This window comes from Eublepharis macularius, chromosome 2 (genome assembly GCF_028583425.1).
Source record: "Eublepharis macularius isolate TG4126 chromosome 2, MPM_Emac_v1.0, whole genome shotgun sequence".
Taxonomy (NCBI): Eukaryota; Metazoa; Chordata; class Lepidosauria; order Squamata; family Eublepharidae; genus Eublepharis; species Eublepharis macularius.
In genome coordinates this window covers 154,488,409-154,505,418 of record NC_072791.1, presented here as the reverse complement: position 1 = coordinate 154,505,418, position 17,010 = coordinate 154,488,409, and positions in this window count along the sequence as shown.

The following is a 17,010-nucleotide window of genomic DNA, read 5'->3' as shown; positions in this document are numbered from 1 at the left end:
TTTCTTTGAAAATCCAGGTTGGAATGAACAGACATTAAAATAGTTTCATGTGGGTAGCCATGTTGGCAAATAATAGAAGAGCAGGATTTGGGTGCGGTAGCACCTTAAAGACCAACTAGATTTCCAGGGTATGAAATCTACTTGGTCTTTAATGTGCTACTGGTCCTGAACCTTGACATTGAAATACGATCCATCAGTCAGGGGAGCGGGTGAGTATGTATGTATGTATGTATGTATGAATGAATGAGAGAGGCTAAATTATGAGGGAACCTTCTGACTAGTGAAACTCACTATAGACACATGCACTCTTTTGCTGGTCACAGTCCACCATGCTTCCCCATTGCTTGCACAACAGATGCCTGTCATTGTGTTTAGGGTTGCCAACAGGCCTGGAGAAAAATGCCCTGTTCTTTGAATAGAGGCTTAATGTTTGCATGTAGGCAGATGAAGCATCTTCATGGCATGAGGGTAAATAACATCACCTGCAGAATTAAAATCCACCACACTTCTGTTAAAGGGGCAGGCCACTTGTTTCTCAAGGCCAGTAGACAACCTTCCATGCACACATCAAATGGGTGATGTATTTCCTTGTATGGAGATCGTGATAGGAAACATTTTACCCAGTTAATGTCTCTATGGCAGATTTTGGTTGAAGGCACAGTGACAGAGGCAATAAAACAGTTGCCAGCTTTGCCTGCAGTCTATCAATCTGTGGAATGAATCCGTACCTCAAGGTTAAGGCGAGACTGGCCTCTCTACAGGTACCTGCAGCTCACCCCCTTCCTATAGTTTCAAGCAAGGCAAAGATCCACCTCCCTCTAGAGGAGAACTGGTGTTCAACCTTCTTCTCCACCTCCAGCAATTTCCTCACAGGGAGGGGAAGCTGAAGCAACTTAGGAGACTATTTGAAGTGCTTAAGGAAAGATTAAACACTCTCCTCTGCAGCCTCTCTGCTTGTCATCATCACTGTCTCCCAGAGCTTTCTGGCCCCTCCCCCACCCTCAAGGCTGCTGAGGGGTTGCTGTGTCTGTTTTTGCATAAACATCTGCATTGGCTCAAAATCTTGTGGAACTGTATATACCAAAGTGTCTATGTTTTGTGACAGATGCATAGCTAAACTGCTCCGGTTATATCCAGCAGGGGGCAGTGGTGATGCCCAGATATACTCTTTCCTTGTGCACTGGTAAAAAAAAATGCAAGGAAATTCTCTTGCAAGAAGCATATGGATCCTTACCAAGGACCTCATGCCTGTGCCTCCTGAGGGCATGTAATGTGCTGTGCCCATCTACTTTCACTCCACTCTTTGCAGGAGGATCACTTAGAAAATGATGAAGAAAAACCCGGTTGGCTGCTTCTAACACGTTCTTCAGTCACAGTCTTTGGACTGTCACTCACCAGAGGCTGTAGACTCCATCTCTCAAGATTTTCCTCAAGTGCTATTGCCTGAGACTGTTTATGGCATAATATAATTTATGCCATGTATATAATTATGGCATGTATATAATTTAGTCTACAGCCAACTTCCTTTTCCTTTACAGAGCCATAGCAAATGAGTGCTCTAGCCTTGGTAGCGTCCCAAAGTTGCACACCCCCTGCGCAAGTGGTGAAGCGAGAGCTTATTATAATTCTCCAGTCCTCTGTTATCCAAGCACCGTGGAGATGCCAGCTGGAGTACCAATCTGCTAAGCAAAATGGGGTCAGTATGACTTGTGACCCACCAAACCCAATGCCACCCGCTAGCTGAGTATCATAGCCTGCTCAATAAATCTCCTCCTGCTGTTATAAACAGCAATCAACAGGGAGAGCCTATCAAGCACCTAACACACTTTGTAGCTGGAGTGGTCCACAAGACTTGGCAGGCCTGAACAAAGCAAAGCAAATCTAGGTTGCTCAAGCAGGTGAGCCATGCCAGTTACTTTAAGGAAATGCTCCAGGGAGTCTGGTACTCTGGGACGGTATGTTTTCTCTCCTATTCTGTGCTCTCCCCTCCCACCAGGAGAGGGACAACAATTGGCAAGAGATACTGTGACTGTGTCTCCCCCCTCCCACTCATGAAGCTGTTAAAGAGACAGAAGTGTTATCTGGGCTATGAGCCATCAGTCTCCCATGCCTTGATCTGGATTAAGCTGTGTATCTGCTCCTCTTGCATTTTCATGAGCTTGAGGAGAGCATGAACAACAGTGTGTGTGGGAAGGAGGGTTAATTTCACAGCGGAACCCACTTCCACTTCTCTGGGCACATGCACGGCACAGTGATGTCTACCCTCAGCATTCTGATCAGAATAATGTTCCTCCACCCTCTGTCTTGTCCACTCCTCTGAAGGTTTTGTAGGAGATAACCAGTCTCACCCCAGCCTTCTCTCTCTTTTGTAAGGACAACCTCAGCTCTAGACCTCGACTTCTGTTGTCTTTCTAACTGCTCTTATTTGATCCCCATCAATTAACTGAACTGGATTTGACCAAGGGCTCTGATCCTGAGCCTCAAGACTCGGCTTCTCCTAGCCAAACTAAAGCCAAGTTGCTTCATTAGGTTCTCCTGGGTCCAGACATTTCACTTCCTCAGATATTTTTGATCAAAGGCCATATATGTTGGGAGATCATGGGCTGAGGGCAGTTAGCAAGGGTGTTTGAGGATGTAGGAAGGTTATTCACAGATACAGAGAAAATGAGACAAGGACCTCTTGGTCTAATTCTTTAAGGAGCAGCAAGCCTGGCAGTTCCAAAAGCATTAAGAAAAAAGCTGCATGGACAAGGGCAAAACCATTACGAAGATCATTCTGGATGATTAGCTCTGCTGGGCCAGTTTGCACTGCCAGCATATGCAGCAAGAATCAAACAATTCCACTGCTCTCCGTAAGAGCAAACTGACTGGGCCCTGTGTCGGTGACCAAAAATAACTGGGCCACCTACAGTCAAGTTAGGGTTCCCTGTACTTTGGAGGACTCCCCAGATTTGCAGAAAGGTATGACTTCGTAAATCAACTAACAAGAGAAAAGCTTTAAAAAGTCCTGATAAGGACTGAAAATAATCCAAAGGCAACAGACTGCAGAGAGCAGCTGAATGTCAATTAAAGGAAAAGGGATATGGAGGAGAAATCAGCCTGCTTCAAGGCTTTGGAAGATCTTACAACATCTCAAAGGAGGAGATTTTGGACAGTGGGGGCAAGTTTACAAAATTGCCCCTCTTACATTATTCCTTGTCGGTCTGTGACTTTTTCAGGTTTAAACCCTAGGGGACTGCATCCTGCAGTGCAATCTTAAGCCTGTACACTCAGAAGCAAACTCCATTAACTTCAGTGGGACTTACTCCTTTGTAAGTGTACTCTGGAGTGGACTGCAGTTCTAGAGAGGAGGGGGAGAGGGTTCTGTCAAATCTTCTGGTAAGAATATAGGGGACAAAGAAATGTGAAAAAATTCAGGGACCTATAGCCAACCATGCAGTGACAAATATTTCAGGACACTTTTCTTACCAATTCTTACAAGCAGCAATTCCCCATCTTGCCACAGCCTGCTTGTTTCCCTGAATTCTGCCCCCCCCCGGGTATCAGCAGATTGTCTGGAACACCATAATGGGGGTCTGCAGTGGTGGTGGGGATCATTTACAATTGCCAGTCCACCCCTCTTTTTAAAAAGTAAGTGTCCTTACACCTTAAGAATGTGGTTGGAGACTAGCAAGAAAAGGCCATATTCTTCATTCTGATTCAGTATTTGCTTTCCTTTGGGGAATCTGAGGACATTCTTTCAGGCCCTGCATGTTCCATGGGTCCCATTAACTGTCCTGGAACATGCACAGCTAAAAGGCAACAGAACAATGAACAAATCCAGTTTTTCAAAGCTTCTAGCATTTCCAGTAAATGAAGACTATAGCATTCTCTCAGTGTTGTCTAATTTTGTGCTTCACAATCTTCTCATTTTCAGAAACTTCTTGTTGCTTTTACCAACACACATCTGGGGGGAAGGGGTGTCAGAGAAATTTAATGTGATGTGTCTTAGAAGAGTATTTTTAAAAATCAAGAGATAAATGATTCATTTTCAGATGAGATGAGAAGTTTTGTTTTTGTCCAGAAAATGTCTATCAGGTGTTTTTGCAGTGTAATAAACCAAATTCCAGTCAGGGTGTAATTCAAAGTCTTAGCACAAGATGTCCCACTATTCCACCATCATAGATTCAAAAGGCGCTTATGGCTGAGCTTCCCATCAAACAGTGGGGACTTGATGTACAATCTGAAGCCGGTGCTCTCTTGTATTCCTTGTTTCCCAACAGATATAGTAGCGGTCTAAATAGACTAAGTAAAGGGTGGGGGGGAAAGGGAATTTGATACCGCACCCCCTGCAATAAATTCCCTTTTGCTCCACTTAGCTTAAATTCCACTGTTTCATCTTGGCAGGATTCCACAGGGCCTGTCTCAAATCCCCACCCCCGCTACTACATCTGGACACAGCTTCCCTTTTATTTCCTTTTCCAGTTTTATCTACTGGAAGAAGCTGGATGGAGATGTATCCATCAATCCCTTACTGAATCGATGCACTTCTGGTAGCAACTGGGACATTATAACTGATACCAGGAAGGGCTGAGTTCATCACATGATGAAGCATCCGATGACCAACACAGGCACAATGGACAGCCAGCAGTCAACATGCTCTTTCAAGTGGCAGGAGGTATTTGATGACTGAAAAGTAATAATAATTTCAGACAAAGATTACAGTGTGTGACAAACCTATGCACTGCCTGAAAAGGGGACAATCCACTTCCAGCAACTGGCAAACAAAACAGTCTTTGAAAGAGGAGTGTGAAAACCTGGCCTTTTAAATCCTGTCCTCTTTGAAGTCCCATCCCAGTCAGCTGTCACTGCAACCCCCTTAGACTGGTTCATTGCCTGGATTCTTGCAGAGAGTTCCTGCCTGGCTTCCCTAGTGCTTACGTCAATTCCCCTGGTCTGCCTTGGATGATTGGCTTCAGATGCTTTGGCCCGGTGTGGCTGCAAGCCAAGAACCACTGGGAGCAAGGGATTACATTGCAGGGGGGAGGGGGAGGGGGCACAGACACCTCCCTTTAATTGCAGTAACATCCAACTGGTGTGTTATCCTGGCCTGATGTGCTGGAGATAATTTAGTTTATAGCCAGGACCATGAATCCATTCTATTATCACAACCACAACCATGACTGTCATAGTAGCCATCAATTACCTGGGTACAGGTGTGCCTGTTGCCAATCTTGGCAGGTATCCTGCCTATTGGATTATCTTGTATCAATCAGCCTCTTGGTTGCCCTGGCAGACTGCTCATGATAGGCTGCTTGTCCCTCCTGGCTGGGAACTGGTTTGAATCAGGCCTCCTTTCCCCAGCAAGGAACGTCCTCAGACCTTCAAAACAGGCCCATACAACCTGTGACTTGCCAGACCCTGTGCAGCCCCCAGCCTAGTGTTGCCAACCAGCCTGGAGATAAATGTCCTGTCCCTTTTGTATTGGTTGAATGTGTGAAAATTGGCAGGTGAATATTTTCATGGCATGGAGGGTAAAGAACTTCACCTAGTAAATAACATCCCATTAAACCTCTAGTAAGGGGATCAGACCTTTTCCCTCCAGGCAGTTGGCAACTTTACCCTAGCCACAAATATTAGAAAACATATATCCTGCTTTCCTATTCTATGGGAACGCAATGATATGCAATAAAAGCCCAAAATATAACAAATAATGAAAGCATCTAAAACAGCCATAGAGTTACTATTCAACTGTCAAACCCCAAGCAGAATAAATACGTTTCAATGCTTTCATAGGCTTTCTGGAACAAATATGCCTTTAAATTTCTTGGGGGTGGGGAGTTGCCAAGTGTGGCAACCAAAGTGTCTGCCAAACCTCATCCAGAAAAAAAAATCATAGTGGTAATAATTTAGCAAATGGGAAGACACTCATTGAAACTGCTGAGTTGGGATTCATAGGCAGATTTGACCATATCAGACAGGCTCAGTAGAGAGTGCAAGGACTAGCTTACTACAGAAAGTAATATTCTCTTTTGGACACAGTGACGCTGACTTTACTGATTTCATCATTAGTTGTGACAAGTCTAACCCATTCTGATTGGATTTTTTAACACTTTGACTATCTTATTTTCATTTGTAGTCCACTAGCATTGCATGTTATTACAAAGTGAATCCAGAAGGCCCAATAATCCAAATTTTGCGTGTGTTATGTGCCGTCAAGTCTCCTGTAATCCTATGGCGACCCTAGGAATGAAAGTCCTTCAAAATGTCCTGTCATTAACAGACTTGCTCAGATCCTGTGGACTGGAGGACGTGGCTTCTTTTGTTGAGTCAAGCCATTTCGTTTTAGGTCTTTCTTGTTTCCTACTGCCTTCCACTTTCCCTAGCATTATTAACTTTTCCAGAGACTCTCGTCTTCTCATAATGTGATCAAAGTACGATAGCCTCAGTTTTGTCATTTTAGCATCTAGGGAGAATTCAGGCTTGATTTGATCTAGTACCCCCTCAAGAGGTCCCACTTTGAAGGGCTAGAATTGCCTGTAAGAATTGAAATTGGATTGGCAGAACATTTTGTGCTCACAGTTGCTGGAGACAGTGTTGGAGCAAACACAAGAGCTCTTCAGTCCAGGGCTAGGAACACTAACTGGGATGACAGCAACAATTCATGTGAGCCCCAAGGCACAGTTTCATTCATTCAGACCCCATTCTGTGCCATATGCTTTGTACAGTAAAATGGAAGCAGAAGGATGGCATTTGAGAGCCAGTCCAATTTTCACAATGGGGCACCCCAATTGTTCCTGTAGTTAATGCAGATGGCTCTGTGTGGATTTATGGGGCTTATGAAGTCACTGTCAACAGAGATGCAAAGCTAGATCCCTATCCACTGTCTAAAATTGAAGGTTTATTTGCATCCTTAGCAGGAGGAACTGTATTCTCTAAACTAGATCTTAACCATGCTTATCAACAGCTACTTTGGGATGAGTAGTCTAAGGAGGTTGCTCACACAATTAACACTAATTGTGGATTATTTAGATACACATGCTTCCAATTTGCTGTGGTCTGCTCCTGGAATTTTTCAAAGGTCATGGAAGGGGTGTTACAAGGGATCCCCAATGTTTTAGTCTATCTGGATGATATTCTGATCTCTGGAGTAGATCAGGAAAGTAATTTAAATACACTGAAAGTGGAATTAGAGAGACTCCAAAAAGTAGATCCAGAGGAGTTAGCCATGTTAGTCTGTAGTAGCAAAATAAAAAAGAGTCCAGTAGCACCTTTAAGACTAACCAATTTTATTGTAGCATAAGCTTTCGAGAATCACAGTTCTCTTTGTCAGATGCATCTGGTGGGGAGAGCTGTGGTTCTTGAAGGCTTGTGCTGCAGTGGAATTGGTTGGTCTTGGAGGTGCTGCCGACTAACACGGCTAAGTCCTCTAAACCTTTACAGAAGCAAACTGATCTCCACATCAGAAGGAGCTGTTTGCATCTGCATATCAGAAGGAGATGTTTGCATCTACCCCACCCCCCCTCTCCTCCTCTATATCTGACCAGTTTCTCTTTTTGCCCTCCATGCATCTGACGAAGAGAACTGTGATTCTCGAAAGCTCATGCTACAATAAAATTGGTTAGTCTTAAAGGTGCTACTGGACTCTTTTTGATTTTCCAAAAAGTAGGACTCAAACTACAGAGGAGTAAGTGTTCTTTTATGGCCTCCTTAGTACAATATTTGGGACATGTTGTTGATGCAGAAGGGATCCACCCACCATTACTCACATTCTTGGGTGAAAATAAACCAGTATCTCCCATGGCCTCAAGTGGGATGCTGCTGCGGTGGGCCCTAACATTAGCTGCCTACCCGTTTAAGGTTAGATTCCATCCAGCACTTAAAAGCTGTGATGCACGTAATAGATTGCCATTGCCTGACTCCCCTGCACAAGTACCACACCCAGGAGATCTGATCTTACTTGTGGAGCTGCTCAGTGGAATACCAGGGACAGCTGAGCGCATCTGCCAAGAAACCCACAGAGATGTGGAACTGGCGCCTGTTGTGGGATGGGTGCAGAATAGTTTGCCAGGCAGAATCCAGGAGGTATTTATGTATCTAATAAAGTGCAATAGTGATAAGATGCTTGCAGGTAATATAAATACAATGAAAAGTTAATCATATGCTCATATTTTTTTCTTTTAGCAAGTACCTGCAAAAAGAAAAAAGAAAAATATGAGCATATGATTCACTTTGGACTTTTTGGCCATCCATACACTTTTTGGATTGTGATTTAGACTTTGTAATTTATTAACTGTATTCATTATATTTATATTACCTGCAAGCACCTTATCACTATTGCAATTTATTAGATATATAAATACTTTTCTTTCGGTTGGTGGTGATCTGCTCCTCATTTTTGTTTTGACTTTACCGACGGGTGCTTCTCCTTACAGTCTATAGAATTCAGGAAGTGGCATTATACTTATTTTTTCAAAGATGATTGGAATTGGGATTTCATGCAGGATGTCTCAAGCGGGAGAGTAGAGTGATAGTTCCCAATAAGCTGAGAAAAGCGGTTTTAACTCAAGTACATGAGAAACACCCTGTTATTTCAAGAATGAGAGGAGTGGTCCGTGGCTTGGTTTGCCATGGCTCAAATTGGGACACTGAACAATTGGTGGGATGCTGTGCCTGTTGTCAAGAATCATATCTAGCACCTCCAGCTACACCAACCCAACCTTGGGAATGACCAGATAAACCTTGGGTTTGACTACATGTTGACTTTGCAGATGCAGTCAGAGGTAAAATGCTGGTGATAGTGGTAGAAAATGGTTGGAGGAATGTGTAATGTCTTCAGTTACTGCTGAGGCCATACACAGTTCAGACAAATCTTTGCAACTTTTGCTTTGCCGGAAAGTTTAGTCACAGACAATGTTCCAACCTTTACAGGGACCACTTTTTGAGCTTTTATGGAACAGAATGTTATTTGCCACATATGCACTGCCCTTATCACCCATCCTTCAATGGGTTGGCAGAGTGACCAGTGCAGTCAGTGAAGATGGATCTGCAGCACATGGAACAGGTACCTCTTGAGACTCTGCTGTGATACGGAGTGACTCCCCCTGACACTTCTGGGATGTCTCCAGCAGAACTCATGTTTGGTTGATCATTATATTAACATTTGGATGTTTTGCAACCTGCAGCAGATACTAGAGTGTGTTGGAGCCAAGTAGTTATGCATCTTGGGTGGACCTATCAAACAGTGCCTCATGCCCGTCAATCAGGAGAGCATATATGGTTATCTGTTTTGTGGGGGAGGTGGCCAGGTGCCTGTGGGGTGGTGGTAAGAAACTAGCATAGGGCCTGTATCCTTTCAGGACAGATAACTTAAGGGACACCTGGATCACATCTGCAGGTCCCCATCAAAGTACCTGGCATGTGAAGGGGTGGCAGTAGCAGGGCAGGGTTACCAAGGAAACAAGGGAGATGAGGTTATTCCTCTGTGGAAGGAATAATCCCATCACAGGGGGTGACCAACAGTCAGAAGCAGCCCCACAGGAGCCCGTCATATCAGGAGCGACCAGAGAACAGGAGACTCAGGTCCCTGAGGGTCAAGATCTATCACAGACAAACTCTGGTTGGTTATGGCCTAGCAGGACCCAGGCCAGGCCTTGCCTACATTAAATAAAGTTCTGAACTTTGGTACCTGGTGCTCTGGCGGTATTACAACTTTCTCTTCCAAAGACATGCAGTTTGGCTCTGGAGATATTCTGGATAACATACAAAAAGTAATGTAGAGACTATAGCCTGCTGAAGAGCAAAATGCGTTGAGTTTTATCAGGACAATAACAACAAAGTTTGTAATGCCAGCATTTTATTTTGCTTCCAAAGTGTCATCAATGTTTTTATTCCATTAAAGGACAGACAAGAGGAAGAGCAATGCATGATGTGCAACTTGACATTATCCTCATTAGGCTTGGGCATGTTTGGACTTTGTCTGCATTGCTGTTGACAATAACCTCTCAGCATGGTACATTCAGCACCTCCCAGTCAAAAAGGAACCATGCGTTCATTCAATTTTCTCCTAGTACATTTATAGCAGGTAAGAGATGAGATCTGTTGCTTAGCAACCTGGGAGCAGGTTATCTTTAAAAGACTGTGCCTTCTTCTACCAAAAGGGAAAGAAAACCCCATCACTCTTGTTTTTATGAGAGGGAAGGAAGCTGCCCATTAGTTTCAGGACCACTGATGTCACGCTCATCTTTATCCAGTATCCAGCTAGTCCCTTTGCCCCTGGAGAATCCCATATACTTTCCTGCTTTATCAATAGGAAATCAAAACGTTTCCAAGTTCTTTCTCTCCTTCCTGCCAGGCTCTTGATACTGAATAGGAGCATCATCACAATGTACTCACAGGGCTATTCACTGTGATAGCTAAATGTGCAAAGGTGGTATATTTCTGAGTACTAGAACACTGAGGCCAAACAACCAAAGGTAGACATCTTCTTTATGGCCTTACATGTGCATTTCCAGAGGCCTCAAGCTGGCTACTGTTGGAAACCAGACACTGGATTAGAAGGCCCCTTGGTCTGATTCAGCACAGCAAGTCTTATGTTCTGGCAAAGGAGAAGGCAGCTTTGGGATGGTGTAGGCGTTCAGCTGCAGCAGGAAAAAAACCCTTGAGAATATGTTTGAACTTTGAAGCAGGTATATTCAAACCTCCACCAGTTTGGCTCACATTAGAATCTCTTGTCTCCATTATCAGAGCTGACTATTTAACAGGTTGTCTGGCCCACGTTCAAGCTGCTCAAACATGTCTGCCATCAAAATGCTGCTTCTGCACATGTGCAGAAATGCATCAGTCTCAACAAACATCCCCGAAACATGCCATTGTGAATTGTTTAAACAAAGCATTATTAAAGACCCCCTCACCTCTGCAGGAGTATACCATATACCCTGCAGCTGTGGACAAGTTTACATCGGGACCACAAAGCATAGCATCCAGACAAGAATAAAAGAACATGAAAGACACTGAAGACTTGGACAACCTGAAAAATCAGCAGTGGCTGAACATAGCCTAACTCAAACAGGGCACAGTATCTTATTACAGGACACCAAAATACTGGACAACACTTCCAACTACTTTGTCAGACTGCACAGGGAAGCCATTGAAATTCACAAGCATAAGCAAAACTTCAACAGGAAAGAAGAAACCTTAAGAATGAACAGAGCATGGTTTCCAGTTCTGAAAAACACCAGGCTAACAAAACACTCTACACCCGACAATAGCCCTGCAGAGAAGATTAGCACATCAAGCACCAATCCATATGCAAAAGAACCTCCTCAGGATACAGTGAAGCCTCCCGCCATTAGCATTACACACCCTGGGAAACTCTTACAGGATGACTCAGCTCAACCCCACCCCTCCTGAGTAGATACAAATGACCTGCCAACATCTTTTCCACACTGTGACACTGAGAGATCTCTGTCTTTTGGTGCTACACCTCTGAAGATGCCAGCCACAGCTGCTGGCGAAACGTCAGGAACTACAATGCCAAGACCACAGCCCGGAAAACGCACAACAACCATCGTTCTCCGGCCGTGAAAGCCTTCGACAATACAAAGCATTATTAAGATAATATCAAAGTAAAGAATTCTGATTTTTACTGACTGGTGTCTGTCTAAGGCTGTCTGAGAGCCTGAATATTAATGGCTGCTGAACTGCCTGGTTCTAGAGAGGCTGGCCATGTGTGTCCTTGCACAACCTTGTGGGAGTTTTATTCCCCCACCCCCACGTCATTGAAGTAAATTTCAATGTATGTTTTGCATGTAGTCCTCATGCTGACAAATATGCTGTACTAAAATCAACCAAACAAACTGCCCCACTGAGGGCTGAATTCTCCTGTGGGATCACCTCCGTCCTGGGAGTGCTCTGGGGAAGCCCTGGCTCTCCTTAAGCAACCAATAGCATCACAAGCAAAAGCGGCTGGCTCTTGAATGGTTGCCATGGATAAAATGCTCGTTTTCTTTTGACTGGATTGGTTTCTTGTTCTGGTACCTGCCTTATACAAAGCATCATGACCCCTCCATGATCACAGGCAATGAATCTAGTGATCTGAGATAGATGCCAGCGACTGTGCAACCACCAGCAGCAAATAATGCATCTAGTGCAGACTGCTCAAATAATGCTTCTCCCTGTGCAGGGAAAACAAGACACATCAGTTTAGGCTTCCCCAAACTGCTACTCTCCTTCTGCCAGCATCTTTAGTCCCAGAAACAGCCACATGGGTTCTTTGGGAAGGTGTGAAAATCTTCACCTTCTCCAAAACTGATCACTATGGATTGGCAGTTTCTCCCAGACCTGGGAAATGCCAGCTGCCCATCAAAGTAACTCTACCCTCACTCTGAGGAGGGAAGTGGGAAATGTACAGATACAGTTTAAATCCCCAGAATATGAAAACTCCTACATACATTCCCTTTGGAGCATGTACAGGAGGGGCACCCAAGTTTTGCTTTGTAAGGGATCATGGGTGTAGTGGCTCTGATCAAATGGACTTTCAAGATCCTTTGGAGCAAAGTGAGTGCAACTGGCTGGGAGTGGTGTACTTAGCATTGCATTAGTTGTTTTGTTCCAAACCCTTTTGTTTTGCTTGGGCATTTGCATCACTTATGCTATGCACCTCAGCCAGGTGGCTGCGGGTGGTGAGGCAAATAAAGAACGGGTCAGAGGACATCTCAGTTTGTTCTCTGTGTGTCTGAATCCAATATTTGGACACAGTGGAGGGGCTACAGGTTGCTTTGCTTTTTACTGTTTCTGCCTAACAGGATGGAAAAAGAAGGGAGATGGGAAGGATTTTCTCCCCACCCCGCATCTTCCCTTCTATTTCAGTATATGTCTGACCTTTCTTTCGTGTGCATCTATTAGATGTTACCTCCCCTTTCTAGGCTGTCTACATAGGTCACCCCTCTTTCAGTTTATCCTCACAACAACCCTGTCAGGTTGACTAGGGCTAGAGGATGACTAACCCCAGGTCACCCAGTGACTTTCATGGCCAAGGGATCTGAACTCAGGTCTCCTCAGTCTAGCAGAACTCAGAACATCATACATGGGAGGCTCCTAAAGTGGTCTCTCATCCAGCATGTGGGCATGTCAGACTTCCTCTGAATTGCACCTTTAACACTCCAATGCAAACAGTTAAAGAGAGGCTCAGCTGCTCTGTGGCACTGTCAATGTCTTGCTCAATGAACATGGTGCAAGAGTGTTGCCCCTGTCCTTCTCATCTGCTGCACATTGCCTTGGTGTTGGGCTGTCTGCTTCCCTGCTACGTCAAAGTTGCTTTACACGACCTCTGCATTTCATTCTAATGACCCTGTGACAGAGGGCAATTGGCATAATGGAGCCAGAGCCCTTGGGTGGCTTTACAATAAATGCCTCATATCACCTGGGAGACGTGGACATTGAGCCATTTGTTCATCATCCAAGGGAAATCTGCAATGTACCACATGAGCACCAGTATGAAATATGCTCTGCCTGCTGCTCTCCAGCTGCATGGAGGAGGGATTCATTGTAGCTGTTGGTATTCTGTGATCATAATGTGTTGCTAGCACCTGGCGTGTACAGTGCTCCCAAAGCTTTAGAAGATCAGGTGAGGGTGGTTTTCCTTTGAGTGGGTTGCATTATTGATACCCAAAAGATTGCCTGCCAAGCTTATTAAAAGCTTCACTGCACAAGATTCAGCCAGGAGTGGAATGCAACAAAGGCAAAGCTGTACTTTCCCCACCTTCCTAGAACACTTCTTGCCTGGCAAAAGAGGTGTCATGCCTGATGCCAAAGCAAGAGAATAAAACCCCATAGATCCAAAATCAATTTTTGACAATACTAAAAAAACCTGGGAGGGGGATGGAAGTTGGAGGAAATGGATATTTTCTGTCATCAGGCTGCTGCAGTCCCCTACCCTACATCTCCCGAAATCTCCCATCAATATTCCTGGTAAAACATTTATTTAATTTATTTATAACCTGCCTTTCTCCCCAATAGGAACTCCAAACAGCTTACATCATTCTCCTCTCCTTCATTTTATCCTCACAACAACCCTGTGAGGTAGGTTAAGCTGAGAGAATGTGTTTGGCACAAGGTCAACCAGTGAGCTTCCATGGCAGAGTGGTATTCAAACTTGGGCCTCTCAGATCCTAGTCCGACACTCTAACCAATTTGCAATGCTGGAAACATGGCATCGAATGGTTTTATAAGGATGCTTGCTCTTTTCAGGGGAACAAAACTCTCTTCCAGGCCAGTTTTACTGGCCAGCCAGATTTGTTTCTGTGCTCCTCACCCCTGGCCAAGCTGCCATGGGCCTGCCTACCTATTTTGACCATACTACGGTCTCAATCACTGACCAGTTAAAATCCATTCCCTGGATAGTTGCTTGCATTTTCATCTCTGGAGTCTTTTGTTGCTGGATACACCGTGGGAGCACCAGCTTCCTTCTCCTCCTCCCCTTCTTTGTCCAATGGGCCACTCTTAACTGCTACCCATCTACCACAAATTCTGCCCTGTGTTCATTTTGGAACTCTTTTGCTTCAGACAGGTTGTTTAGAATAGATACATGCTTATTTAACAATGCAACCCTGTGAAGAGTAAGCCCATAGAAGTAACACTGTATATGATTGCACTGAGAATATACCAAAGCTGGAGATCTGAGAATTACTTATTGTTATTTATTTACATTATTTATAGGTCTATATTGCTCACTGAGAGTCACTACAGATCACACAGTGTAAATCAATACGATGAATGCCTGGAATATTCAATAAACAATGCAATTGAGTTTGGATTTCAGAAGTCTGAAAACAAGCAGAAGCCTGATACAGCACTGAAACAAAGCACAAACAATTAAAACATGACATGTTAAATTACCTAGGTGAAACATATTTACAGCAACAGGAGATATACAGTAGTATAGTCTACACTTCCTATCCCTTTACCAAAGCATCTTTCTGAGCCATTTCTTTACAACACAGGCTTCCTACCTGTGTAGAAAAGTCCTCCTGAATAATTCAGTTTTGCATAGCTAGTGGAAAGCCAGGAAAGAGGAAGCTTTCCTAACTGCATCAGATATACCATTCCATAAGGTGGGGGCCACAACAGAGAATACATTTATATGGGCAGTTGTTGATTTTGCCCATGTGCAGGGTGGCACCTGCAGAAGGCCCTGTTCAGATGAGCAAAGCTGTCATGGCAGAGCCTAGGAGGAGAGACAGTCCTGCAGATATGAAGGAACAAGGCCATGAAGGGCTTTGTATGTGATCGCCAGTGCCTTCAATTGAGCCTGGTAATTGATGGGTAGCCAATGAAGTGTCTGTAGAAAGGGAGTAACATGCATGCTGTGCCTGGCTCCCAATAATAACTGAGCAGTTTTTCTGCAACAACTGGATCTCCCAGTTGACTTTGAAGGGAGACCTATGTAGTACATTACAGTAGTCTAGCCTTGAAGTTACCCTGATAAATAAGCGCAGTTATTATTATTATTATCTTGGTGGCCAGATTGGCCACGTTAAGGTAAGGGGCCATCTTTCTGGGTAGAATGAGTTGAAAAGGGCCTCTTTTTTTGCAGATTCTGTAGCAGCAATCCAGCATAACCCCTAGGCTCTTAACCGAGTCTGCAAGGGTCAGCTGAACTGCATTGAAAGTTGGGTGCACAGTGTCCTTCAGGAGCTCTGCCTTCTCAACCAGATAAGTATGTTATTTGCTATAAGGGAGTACTTTGGCTGTTTGTAGACTGTACGGTCAAGTGTCATCCCAATTCTTCTTGTTCTACACCTCCATAACATGTGCCGTTTTAGCAACCCATACAACCCAGACCACAATGTGCCACAAGCAGATAAAAAATGTACTGAAAGGAATCACAGAGTAATCATTCCATATTCGGTCTCTTATTTTGTGGAGAAAGCTTATTCTGATTTTAATGCTCTGTATTCTTTCACTGACATCACTACAAGCAGCCATCTCTCTTGGAATCCCTCACTTCCCTCCAACACACAAAAGCATTCACATCTGATCCCAACAAATAAGCTGATTAAAACAAAAGCAGACAGCAACAGATGCTTCTCAAGCAGGCCAGTTAAAGAGGCAGAGTTGCCGTGTATGTGGGGCAGGTAGCGTTGGCTGGGTTGGAAGGGAAATATCAACTCAGTTTGTGGAAGAACTGACTTCCTCTCAAGGACTCTTCCCATCGTGATAGTTATGCTTTCTTTTATGTAGGGTGGTGGTAGTGGATTATAGACATGTCTTGAGATTTAAAGGTAGGAGAAAATCTCTAGTGGATTGCCAAACCTTAAGATTCTAATAGCTAATTTGTGTGATTTTTTTTACATTCATGAATTCCTTCTGAGACTTCTGTCACACATACCTACCATGGTATGATCTCACGACAATGGGGAGGGGGTGAATGAGAAAATAAGAAGTGCCCTGCTAGATCCATCTAGTCATGCAAGCTGTCACATAGCGGCCAATCAGATGCCTCTGGGAAGCCCCCAAGTGGAGCATAAATATGCTAGTTCTTCCCACTTCCTGGAAGTTCCATTTAGCTATCATAGCTAATAGATATTAATATGAGGGAACAACAAGGATTTGTGTTTTCTCTCTCCTGCTTTTCCTTTATGCTCCCCAACATTATTAACAGTTCCCACCTAAATACCCTTTTCTGTTTCTCAGTCTGTTTCACCTTTTCTAGTCTCTCTCTCTCTCTCTCTCTCTCTCTCTCTCCATCTTCCCCCTCACTGACACTAACTGAGGTTTGGGATCCTCAGCAATCCTCAGGGGGCTTAGGAACCTTGCAAATGGTCACCAAGATTGTACAATGTAATCTCAGGAAATCTTCATGACACATTTTTCTTAGAGAAACCAAAACTGCTTCTGGGATTTGTGGCTTTTCTAATCATTTTTAACATATTTTTTTCTGCAAACTAGGCTTCCCTCAGGCCTGTAGAACAATATCCTCCCATCTGACCCTGGTCCCATTATGTGGATTTTTTTATTCACACACTCTCT